The 13,348-nt window shown below is 37.3% G+C and overlaps 1 long non-coding RNA gene across 1 annotated transcript in view; it reads right to left on the bottom strand.

The window, feature by feature from the left end:
• Positions 1–5,974, bottom strand: part of LOC309666675 — a 31,989-nt gene extending 26,015 nt beyond the window's left edge. The window contains exon 1 of the long non-coding RNA XR_014267231.1: positions 3,138–5,974. This is a non-coding gene — a long non-coding RNA (uncharacterized lncRNA). The remainder of the gene's footprint in view (positions 1–3,137) is intronic.
• Positions 5,975–13,348: the final 7,374 nt, after the last annotated feature.

Raw genomic sequence — 13,348 nt, 5'->3', positions numbered from 1 at the left:
TTCTCCTTGATTTATTCTGCCCTCTACCTTATCAAGTGAATTTTCCATCGGACCATATACAGCTCTGTACCTACTTGGTCAACTATTCCTTGATGTCACTCATTTTACAAATATTTATTGGACGCCTATTATGTACCAGACCTTGCTCTTCCTTTCCTTATTAAAAAAAAAATCCTACTTATTTAATATGAAATTTATCCTGATTACTTTAATCTACATAACTCTTTTCTCTGAACTCTTATTCCACAATAGCTCATAGTCAGAAGTACAAAGCTCGGAATTTTATTAATAATCAATTGTTTTCACAATAAATTATAAATCCTTGGAAGACATAAATCATATTTTACTCCATTTACATATTTTTATATTATCTGGAACAGGGCTAGGTACATTACAATTGATTATGAATAAATACTTGTTCACAATTTTTCTTGAAAGCTTAGATTCTCCCCAAAATGAGCTAGCTGGTATAGAACATATAAAATCTCCATTCATTGATCTTGGCTGGTTTCCTATAGGCTGTGATGTTTCATGTTTTTAAACACAATAAAGTCTTGCTAATTAAATTTTTTAGGATGGATGTTACTGAGTTAACTCATTCCTTAATCTCTCAGCACTCCTTTAAAATGATTTAACACTTATTTGTGCAGTGTTTAACACTTATTTAAGTATTTAACACTTATTTTCATCCTATGTTATAGAAAAATTATAATTAATGAAAGTACACCTGCAGAAAAAGTTTATTAAATTGCTTTTGTGAAATGTGATAAGTGAATTGAAATTTTACACAAAAGAGCAAAAGAATGAGAATAGCCAAGGAGAAAAAAGAATAGACAATACACTACTGAAGAAAAAATGTGCACACATGGATGAAGAGAATTTACCTACTAGATTTCGAAGCTTATTTAAAGTTTCACAAGTGTGTTAGTGGTGCAGAGTTACACAAATATACCAATGCAACAAAAATAGGAACCAAACCTCAGAGACAGACCTTCACATATGTATGTGAAAGAAGTCAGAGCTGCAATTTTAGAGCAATGTGGAAGGAATGGACGACTTAATAAATAATGCATGGAGAGTTTGCTCTCTATATGGACCCGCGTCATAACCAAAAAAAAAATTCCTGATGATTAAATACACATAAATTTCTAAACTTTCTGAAGAAAATATAGATTATCTTTGCAAACTTGTGTCACAAAAGGGACTTCTTAAGACCAAAAAAGGCACCATCCATAAAGTAAAAGAGACAAATACAAGTCTCTTAAAATAAGAACTTCTGTTTATTGGAAGACACCAATTTTAAAATGTAAAAAGACAAGATATAAACCAGGGTAATATATTTCCAACACATTTTAGTTAGAACAAAGTGTTAGAATCATATACATCTATAAAATGTCAGTAAAAAAAAAAAAGCCATGCAAACTAATAGAAAAATGGACAAAAAACATGGGTACCCATTTCATAGAAGCGGAGAAGCCAATATTAAGTAAACATACAAAACGATGTCCAACTTCACTTGTAATCAGGAAAAGCCTGAAATATCATTTTGCACCCAAAATATTGGCCACAATTTTAAAGCCTGACAGACCAATGTGCTGGTGAAACAGAAATTCTTAAATACTGCTCATGAGAGAGTAAATGCGTCCAACCTCCTCTGAGAACAATTTGACATTATCTAGTAAAGGTGAAGATGTACCCACCTAATAGCTAGCAATTCCAACTCTAGATAAATACCCTAGACTAGAGAAACTCTCATACATATGCAACAGTACACAGGGACTAAAATATTCATTGCAGTACTGGTTTTAATAGTGAAAACTGGAACCAACTCAAAAGATCGTTGACAGGAGACTGGATAAATAAGTTGTGGTAGATACATGAGGTGGAATACTTAATTTATTGCAGTGAAAACAAATGGACTAGAGTTTCATGCAGCCAGATGAATGAAACAAGGCTGATGAAAAAGAAAGTGACAGAAGAATGCATAGACTGCAGTTCCATGTATAAAAAATGGACATAGAAACACATACAAAACCCCACAAACATATTATTTAGTGATACATAAGTTTTTTGGAACTACAAAGAAAAATAAAGAAATAACAACCCATAATTCCAGATAATGGTTACCCAGGGAGCCAGGAGTGGAGTAAGTTGGAAGGCTGGTGATGTTTGGTAATGCTAGGATCAAAAATATGTTACGGTTTTCATTCTTAAACCGCGTGGTGGGTAGAGGTGTGTTTATTTTCTTTTTCTTATTTATACTGTGCCTATGTATATTATATATTCTTTACATATATGAAATAATTAAATGAATTTGTTGTTACCATATGTAATAGGCGTTTAGCTAACTAACTATGCTCCTGGTTTACATCCTGATTCTAAAGTGGGTTTGTTTGCCTAAATTGTCTGGATATGTACCTGCAGCGGTCACGTTAAGCACAATTTCTGCTTTGTGTGCATGGTTCCAATAACTGAACGTAAAGAGGACTCGCTCTGTCTTACTTCCTCGAGAATTCACATCCAAACTCTACAGAGTAAGACTACCCATGGGAACAAGCAGAAAGTCGGGGTGGTTGTGATGAAACTGGGGACTGGGATTATTTCTATTCATTCTGTATATCAATAATTTGGGAGGTTTCCATTTTGCTCTATGCTGAGTGGTAATGGTCTACATGCCTACAATTTCAAAATAACATTTTCAAAAATAATCCCCTTCTTTTTTACAACTCTCCCCACACTCCGTATCTTCAGGAACATATGGTAGTTGCCAGAAAAAGCCAAGTGAATATCTGAAACACTAATGCGCCCTGCTGCTATGATCACAAGAATAAAGAAAGCTGGGAATCCAGCAATCTCCTCACACAACCACTGCCGCCTGCCAGCTCTCATAGCAAATAAGAACCATCACTTCGGGGAAGGATGGTTGCACGGTGACTAAGCGGACAGATGGCAGGTGTGAGTCAAAACACTCTGGGGTGCTAGCTCAAAGCATTCTGCATTACTCACTGCTGGAGAAAGAGAGAAGCAAAAAACCATCGCCCAGTGGACGAGGAGTAAAGTGCTAAAAATCCAACCAATAGACACAAATACAAAAGGTAGAGGAGACAGCCAAGGTTTTATGTGTTGTAACTTCTTACCAAATTCTTCAGTCCTGCCCTTTGATCTTTCTCTGCCTTCATCTGATTTAAGCCTCTCCCACCTTCCTGGCTGGTGTCCCCTGTGAGGCATAAAGAGATTATTGTTTCTCCGCTTCACTGCCCCGCCTGGGCTGGGACCACCTGTTAGAGAGGTTAGACTGCTGCATTCCTGGAGGGCACTGTCCCAAGGCCACAGGAACGATGTTACACATCCTCGCCTGGTCAGCACCCCCCATGGCCATCAGAGCTTTAGCTTTCCGTTCCTGGCTCGGGAGGGACCAAACCTAGTTTGTCTGTGCTGGATGCACAGAAGAAAACAAAGATTCAACCACCCTCTCTAATTTGCATAACTGTTTTCCCTATTGCCGTCCCAAAGATTAGCTTTCACGAACATGAATGTAATTACAGAAAAGGGCCCTAGGTGGAGCCTCGGTACTGGTGGCCACAAATGCAAGAGCAAATGAAAAAGAACATACATCAAAGTCCTCTAAAAATGCCACAAAGAATGACAGCATTTTATCCCCAGATTTGTGTATTGCTGATATTGTGTTTCCGGTATAGGAAAAAGATGAATATAGAAAAATATATGTTTCGCTTAAGAATAACTCTCAAAAGAGTGTGTTCCCTGATAAAGAATGAAAGCACATTATTCTGGGGTTAGCAGATGTAAGCTATCATATATAGGATGGATAAACAAGGTCCTACTGTAGAGCACAGGGAGCTATATTCAATATCTTGTGATAAACCGTAATGGAAAAGAATATGAAAAAAAGTGTATGTATGTGTAACTGAATCACTTTGCTGTACAGTAGAAATTAACACAACACTGTAAATAAACTATACTTCAATTTAAAAAACAAAAACAAAAACAAGCACATTAATGCCCTGTGGGTATTCTGTCTCTGAAGGGGTTTCTACGAGGCAGTGTTTGGGCGGGAGGGACTGTCCCTAACCTCTTAGCATGCTCTCCTCACCATTTCTCCTTGCTCCTTAGAGGGACACCACCACTAACTTATTTTGAGAGTAAAAAATCTCACATTATAAGAGAAATAATCAGAATTATTTTTAACGACTTTAATAGGTTACAAACGGAAACCGCAAGACGTCAAAATTACCTTTTTCTGTATTTTTTTTTTTAATCTTTGTCACCATCGCCAAAGAATCCAGACAGACTTATTTGATTTTGAAACCTTATTTTACTCTGAGGAATCTATATAGCACTTAGACAGAAAAACGTATTTGTATTTGTTATCACATGTAGAGATTATTCATGCAAAAGTGAGATTTGGACGATTTTGCCAGCCAATGACAAATAAGTGGTGGAAAAGTGGTAAAGTGAGAATGCCTGCCTATATGAAGGATTTCTGCATTCTGGGTAGAATTCTTTGGGTCTGCAGTTGGAATTCAGGACATACATACTGATCCTCTCTTTATTTAAAAATCTTGATATTTTGCTCATCATGATTCGTTTTGCCTTAATTTTTTAAAATACTTTAAAATATTGTAAATATTTTTGTAAAATTTTGATTTATTAAATATATTAAAATTCTTAAAAATATCTTGATAACCGAGTTTTTCGGTGCTTCTTAAATTTTGCAGTTGAGGTGTTGGCTTTACTCACCTTATCCTGGTCCTGGACCTGACCTACAGACAATTATTATTTTCACAAACATCTAATGGAAACTTAGCATTTCCTTTTTCTTTTCTTTTTTTTTTTAGCATTTTCTTTAACTATAAACTTAGGCAACAAACTATAAGAGTATAAGTATTATCTGTGACTTTGAGGCCAGTAGAAATTATAGATGACTTCATGTGACATTATGATTGTTGCAAATATCACCAAATATCATTTATGTTCATCACTACTTTCAAATTATGACAGCTATATCTGCAGTATATCTTGTTATTCAATGCCTTAATAAGCACACATTAATATACTACAAAATTTTTAAAATAATTTATAACTATATTTTAATATAATTGTTTTCTTTTATAATCTTATGTAATTATTTTATTCATTTAAATGCGCTATTCTGAAAAGGGATCCACAACTTTACCAGACTGTCAAAGGATGCAAAGTACAAGAAAGTTTAAAACCCCATATAGGATAGCTACCTAGCTGGCTAATAATCTCTTGGTCAAGTTATCTCTCAGCTGGGACTACTCATTAATTCAGGTAACCTATAACTCACATATGCATACATTCATCCTCACATAAAGTATACAGATAGATAGATAAAGAGAGACAGAGAGACTATATATAGAGAGAGATAGAGATAAATAAATAAGAAGTTTTTTGAAATCATTCATGCTAAAATTAACCAAATCAGTTTAATTACGTAGACATACTCTAAATGGTACAGGAACACTTAGTATGTTAAAAGTCCAAGTTCTTAGGTCTTACTTGAACTCAAATCTCTTGGGGTCTTGGGCCTAGAAGCAAACTTTTATGTGAGCTTTCTTGAGTTTCTGAATCAGATGGCTGTTGTCCTAAATGTGCCTCAAACTCCAATCCTTAAAGGTTACTATGAGAGGTCATTAAGACTTCCAAACCATTTAGAAAAGAGTATTTTTAAAACTTTCTGTATTTAGTACTGCTTCCCTTCCTTTCCACTTTTCTCTCTCCCTCCATCCTTCAATTCCTTGTTTCCTTCCTTTTAGAGAAACTGGCTTTTAAAAAATTATCAAATATTCTAAATAATTTAAAGGGAGAATTTCATAACAAAATCTGTATGTGTACGCACCATCCAACTTAAGAAATTAAACATTGAAAATAAAGTTTAAATTCTGTCATTAACCTTTCTAATCATATGCCACTCCCTCACCTTCAAGAAGTAATTAATGGGCTTCCCTGGTGGCGCAGTGGTTGAGAATCTGCCTGCCAATGCAGGGGACACGGGTTCGAGCCCTGGTCTGGGAAGATCCCATATGCCGCGGAGCAACTGGGCCCATGAGCCACAACTACTGAGCCTGCGCGTCTGGAGCCTGTGCTCCGCAACAAGAGAGGCCGCGATAGTGAGAGGCCCGCGCACCGCAATGAAGAGTGGCCCCCGCTTGCCCCAACTAGAGAAAACCCTCGCACAGAAACGAAGACCCAACACAGCCAAAAATAAATAAATAAATAAATAAAAGGTAAATGACTTTATTAAAAAAAAAAAAAAGAAGTAATATTCAGAATTTGGTGTTTTTTATTCACATACATATGTTTAAAATTATACTACATATGTACATATCATTAAATAAGACATAATATGCTGAATGTTTTTACATTTATATACTTGGTACATATTGCATGTTGTCATCTTCAATTTGCTATTTTCTCAGCATTATGTTTGTGAGATTTATTCATAATGATATAAGTAACTCTATTCATTCTTTTTTTTTTAAAAATAAACATTTTATTTTGAAATAATTTTAGACTTACAGAAGAGTTAGAGGGTAAAGAGACCACCCATACATCACCTCCTCAACTTTTCCCAGTGAACATCTCACACAACAATGGTACTTTGTCCAAATGAAGAAATTAACATTCATACATTACAAATAACTAAACTACAGACTTTATTTAGATATGACCAGTTTTTCCACTAATAGACTTTTTCTGTTCCAGATTCTAATCTGGGATACCATATTGCATTTAGTATTCACTCTTCTTCTTCTACTGTATGATTATACTGAAATTTATTTCTCCATTCTTATATTTATAGACGATTAAGTTGTTTCCATTTTTTTCATTAATAGACCTGATGATATCTTTGTGTACATGTATGATGTCCTTGTGCACATACATGTAACATGTATTCTTCAAAGCAGTTACACCAACATATATCTCACAAATAAGTGAAAGTTCCCACTGCTCCAAATTCTTTCTAACGTTTGGTATCTTCAGCCTACATTGTTAACAATTTTATGGGTATAAGATAGCATCCATTTTTATTTAAATTTACATTTCCTTTACTACTAGGGAGACTGAGTATTTTTCTTGTGTTTTCTATTTTGTGAAGTGCTTGTTCATATCCACTGCTATTTGATTTTTTGGTACTGGTTTATAGATATTTATATTCACACACACATACTCTACAGCTCATGAAACTGAAAAGTATAATTTACTAAAACTGACTCATATATAACCATATAAGAAATAATCTCTAAACATTAAGGAAACTGAAATGGTAATTTAAAATTTTTCCCAGAAAAAAATGCCAAGCCCCATAAAATTTACAGGTGAATTCTATCATATGATCCCAACTTTAGACAAACTCTTCTGCTCATGAACATAACTGTAAAATCTTGGCAAAGTATTGATGAACTGAATCTGGGTGAGTATTAGATTTATAGTATATTATGACCCCAAATCACCTGAAGATGATTAAGTTTGGGGGCTATATGATAAAATTTTAAAAGAGTGGTATCGGTAAAGCTACATAAATAGATCAATGGAACAAAATATACACATTTGAAACACACACATTTAGAGAAACTTGATTTATGGTATAATAGGCATTGCAGGTAAGTGAGTAAAAGAGAGTCTAAGATAATTATCTTAGCTGGATTCTTGGAAACCAGAGCCTAGGGAAAAGCTTAAGGGCTTTTACTTTACTGGGAGATCTAATCCTAGGGCAGCAAAAAGTGATTAAAAAAAAAAAGCTGGCGGGGGATGAGGGGGGAAGCAGTGAGGCTGTGAAGGAGGGGAAACGAATATAGTTCTGAGCCATCCACAGCTTCACATAAACACATGGTTGTTTGCTCACTGCTCATTGATGCTGGACATTTTAAGACAGGTTGTTCAGATCATCATGGATGGTTCACAGTAGCCTATCAGTGGGAAGACTGGGGAGAGAATTGATCTGCTGGTTCTCTCTTGTCTTCTATTCCTCACTGGTCAAAGTCTGTCTCTGAAACCATGAACCCCAGCACAATTCCAGGCAGTATCACTTGATCTCCTTGGGCCACCTCTAGAACACTCACGCCAAGATCTCATACCTTGTAGTGTTGGATTTTGTCCAGAATGGGCAGAGGCAGGAGGAGCCAGAGACCCCGTGGGTCCATTTGGTTTGGGCCCGTGTTGGGCTGCACCCTGCAGGCCTGCAAGCCCTGTACTTGCCCAGCCTCAAGACCGAAGAAAGAGCCCAGAGTCAGCAACAGAGACATTAATGATTTAATGGATGGGAGATCTTACATGTCTAAAGCAAGGTCCTGGAGCAACACCCCACCGTGTGCAGCAGACGGCAGGCAGGACATGGCAGTAGTCTTTGCTATGGGGGTGGGGGTGTGGGGGTGTGTACAGGGGGAATTGACATCAGGTTGGCTCATCTATTACCAAGGAAACCAGCCGAGGAGCTTGCCCTTCGCCATCCCTTTGATAAGCTATCGTGGTGGAGATGTTCTGATCTTTGACCAGAACAATCACTAGCTGGGCCAGGGGCAATGTATTAAGAGGGAAGGTCAGTCATGTGAGCAGGGTATGGGTGAAGCAGGGACTGGTCCAGCAGGGGATGTACAGAGAGCAAGAGAACAGCCATCTTGAGTGGCCTGACCACACAGCCCAGGTTCCAGATCTACTGATGTTCCCACAGCAACAGACATGATGGGGGCAATGCTGGAGCTGCCACTCTCCATGGGTAAGGTCAAGACAGCTGCAGTGCTGGTAGATGAGGCATTAGCAACAGCAGCCAAGGAGCTCCCCAGGCACCATCAGTGGAGGACCTTGGGCAAGGTGAGGCTGAGTGAATCCGAGGAGCTCCATGTATTGGCCCCAAAACAATTGGACGTCCACATGGGAAAATATGACATCTGATCCTACCTCACACCTAAAAAAAAACCAACAATTCTAGGTGGAGTCAAGATCGAACTATCAGTAGAAGACATTTCAGGAGAATACACGTATTTCCTGAAGAGACAGATTTCTTTAACAGGTCTCCAAAAGTACAAACCATAGAGATTTAAAAATTGTATAACATTTATGGTTAAGAATCTACTGTTCATCAAAAGACTTCATAAAAAGACAGAAAAGACAAATGACAAATGCGGAGAAAATTTTTGCTACACTTATAACTGATAAAGATATTTAGGCTATATAAAAAAAGTATTAAAATCAGTAAGAAAAGGACAAACAACCCAGTAGAAAAAAGGCAGATGCTATGAACAGTATTTAATAGAAGAACACAGGGCTTCCTTGGTGGCGCAGTGGTTGGGAATCTGCCTGCCAATGCAGGGGACACGGGTTCGAGCCCTGGTCTGGGAAGATCCCGCATGCCACAGAGCAACTGGGCCCGTGAGCCACAATTACTGAGCCTGCGCGTCTGGAGCCTGTGCTCCGCAACGGGAGAGGCCACGATAGTGAGAGGCCCGCGCACCGCGATGAAGAGTGGCCCCCGCTCGCCGCAACTGGAGAAAGCCCTCGCACAGAAATGAAGACCCAACACAGCCAAAAATAAATAAATAAAAAAATAAATCAGTTAATTTAATAAAAAATAGAAGAACACAAATGGCCTGTAAACATATTTTAAATACTCAAACTTAACATCTGAAATCAATCAGTGTAATACATCAAACAATATAGGACAAAAACCACATGATCATCTCAGTAGATGCAGAAAAAGCACTTGACAAAATGTTATCCTTCATGATAAAAACACTCAATAAACTAGAAATAGAAGGAAATTCCTCAGTTTGATTAAGGGTATCTATGAAAAGCTTCCTTCAGACTTAATGATGAAAGACTAGATGCCTTCTCCTTAAGATCAGGAACAAGAAAAGAATGTCTGCTCTTGCCACTTCTATTCAACATTGTACCAGCTGTTTTAGCCAGGGCAGTTAGGCAAGAAAAACAATAAAAGGTCTCCCGATTGGAAAGAAGAAAAATTATCTCTATTTGCAGATGATATGATCTTTCTTGTATACAGAAAATCCTAAGGATTCTATTTAAAAACTATTAGAACTAATAAATGAATTCAGCTAGGTTGCAGGACACAAGATTTATATACTACAAAAATCAATTGTATTTCTAGATAGTAGCAATGAACAAACCATAAATGAAGTTAAGAAAACAATTCATTTTACAATAGCATCAAAAAGCATAATATATTTAAGAACCAATTTAACAGAAGTACAAAAAATATACTCTGAAAATTAAAAATCATTGTTGGAAGAAATTAAAGAAGATCTAAAATAAATGGGAAGACATTATGTGCTCACAGATTGGAAGGCTTAACATTGTAATGACGGGTAGTACTCTCCAAATTGGTCTACAGATTCAATGCAATCCCTATTAGAATCGTGGTTGGTTTCTCTGCAGAAATTGACAAGCTGAACCTAAAATTCATATGGAAATGCAGGGAACCCAGAAGAGCCAAAGCAATGTTGAAAAAGAGCAGAGTTGGAGGGCTCACACTTCCCAATTATAAAACTTACTACAGTCCTGCAGTAAGCAAGACATGTGGCACTCGAATACAGGTCACTGGAATAGAATTGAGAGTCAGAAATAAACTGTCATAGTCAGGGTCAATTGATTTTCAACAAGGTGCCAAGACAATTCAATGGGGAAAGAGCAGTCTTTCAAGAAACAGTGCTGGGGGGCTTCCCTGGTGGCGCAGTGGTTGAGAATCTGCCTGCCAATGCAGGGGACACGGGTTCAAGCCCTGGTCTGGGAAGATCCCACATGCCACGGAGCAACTGGGCCCGTGAGCCACAACTACTGAGCCTGCGCATCTGGAGCCTGTGCTCCGCAACAAGAGAGGCCACGATAGTGAGAGACCCGCGCACCGTGATGAAGAGTGGCCCCCGCTTGCCACAACTAGAGAAAGCCCTCGCACAGAAACGAAGACCCAACACAGCCATAAAATAAAAAATAAATTAATTAATTAATTTTAAAAAAAAATTAAAAAAAAAAAAAAAGAATCAGAAGAAACATTTAAAAAAAAAAAAAAAAAAGAAACAGTGCTGGGACAACTGGGTATCCACAAGCAAAAAAATGAATTTGGAGCCCTACCTTATGCCATACACAAAATTTAATTCAAAATGGATCAATCTAAATGTGAGTGCTAAAACTATAAAACTTTTAGAAGAAAGCATAAACATAAATCTTTATGACCTTGAACAAGTCAATAGTTTCTTAGCTATGATATTAAAAGCTCAAGCAACAATAGAAAAAAAATGATAAATTGGACATCATCAAAATTTAAAACTTTGTGCTTCAAAGGACACCTCAAGACAGTGAAAAGACAACCCACTAAATGGTAGAAAATTTTAGCTAATTCTATATTTGATTAGAGACTTGTATGTAGAATATATAACAAACTCTTACTACTCAATAATAAAAAGAGAGTTAACCCATTTTAAAAATAGGCAAAGCCTCTGAATAGACATTTCTCTAAAGAAGATATATATATATTGCATGTATAATACAAATGTCCTATAACCACATGAAAAGATGCTCAACGTCACTAGCTATCAGGAAATGCAAATCATATCAAACAGATACCATTTCACATCCAGTAGGATGAATATAATCAAAAGACAGATAATAAATTGATGAAGATATGGAGAGACTGGTGAGAATGTAAAATGGTAATGGCAGCCCCCATGGTAAAACAGTCTGGCAGTTCCTCAAAAGGTTAAACATAGAGTGACCATATGACCCAGTAACTCCACTCCTAAGTGTATACCCAAGAAAAATGGAAATATGTATCCACACAAAAATTTGTACATGAATATTTAAAAGTATAAACAACCCATATAGTGTATTTCTATATAACATTAACTGATGAATGGATAAATAAAATGTTGTATATCCATATAATGGAATATTATTTGACAATAAAAAGGAATGAAGTGCTGATACTGATACATGCTACAATATGGATGAACCTTAAAAACATTACGCTGTTGGAAGAAGCCGGTTTATATGATTCCATTTATAGGAACTGTCCAGTGTAGGCAAATCTATAGAAACACAAAGTTACCAGGGTTTAGGGTCTTGGGAGGAAATGAAAAATGACTGCTAAGGGGTACAGGGTTTCTTTTAGGGGTGATGAAAATATTCTAAAATTGCTTGTGGTAATGGTTGCATAACTCTGTGAATAAATCAGAAAGTATTGAATTGTACACTTTACATGAGTGAACTGTAAGTTGTGTGAATTACATCCCAAGGAAGTAGTTATAAAAAATTTAAAAGTGCTCAACCTCATTCAATATCAGATAGATGCAAATGAAAACCACAATGATATTTTATTGCAAACAAGTGGGGAAAATTCAAATATTGGAAAGTGCCAAGTGTTAGCACGATCACAGAACAATGAGACTCTCATCCACGGCTTATGGGATGCAAATTAGAAGCACCACTTTGGAAAAAACTTCGGCAGTAACTTGTTACATATCCTATGACCTAGCAAATCCCCTCTCTTGCAATATAAACACCAGGAGACCTATGTAATAATGTTTATAGCAGCTTCTACCACAACAGCAAATGATTGGTACGACCCAAATGTACACCCACTGGGGAATGGATTCAATTGGCTGGGACAAGGCAGACACCTTACCAATCGTCCCATGGGAACTGCCCACAGTAGTAGAGGGGACATTCTGTAAATGGAAAGTGGGTGCTATTAGGAAAAGAGAATGGCCAAAAGCAACCATCAACACCACCATGAAACAAATACCCTCTACACACCAGGGTGTCTTTTCTTCAATTGGTTCAGAACCCACAGGTAACATGGGTATGATCACCTAACTCCCTCAAACTCCTAAAAAGCAATGCACCCTATTATTAGCGCAGCATGAGCCCGGAATCATAGAAAGAATTAATGAGGGTAGATAAAATGGGGGCTTTGTTGACTGTTTTCAAAGGTTTAAGATGGGACTCTGTGGGGTGAAGTCCCCTCTCTCTCTTGCTATGCATAGAGAAGAAGAAAAAGCAGGCAGAAGGCAGCTCTCTCTCTACTTGTCCTCTGGCTACACTGCCCTGTCCCGGAGAATCAGGAACAGGAACAGAGGAAGCCACTGGTCCTTCCACTCGAGCTGGTTCAAAACCTGCATTACCTACATTAACTACCCACCCCCCCAGGCGAGGGAGAAAACCACACTGGCCCATTCCTATCTCCTCTGGCACAGAAGTAGATGCTGTCTGTCTTCTTACCGCTGAGAAAAGTACTTCCTTCTTTCACCTGAAGTGGGTTCCCAGCTTCTCTTGCCACTAATCATTTGTTTTCTAA

The sequence above is a fragment of the Balaenoptera physalus genome (genome assembly GCF_965194825.1).
Source record: "Balaenoptera physalus genome assembly, chromosome: 9".
Lineage (NCBI taxonomy): Eukaryota > Metazoa > Chordata > Mammalia > Artiodactyla > Balaenopteridae > Balaenoptera > Balaenoptera physalus.
The sequence above is the reverse complement of the archived record's forward strand: the minus strand, read 5'-3'. Positions and strand labels throughout refer to the sequence as shown.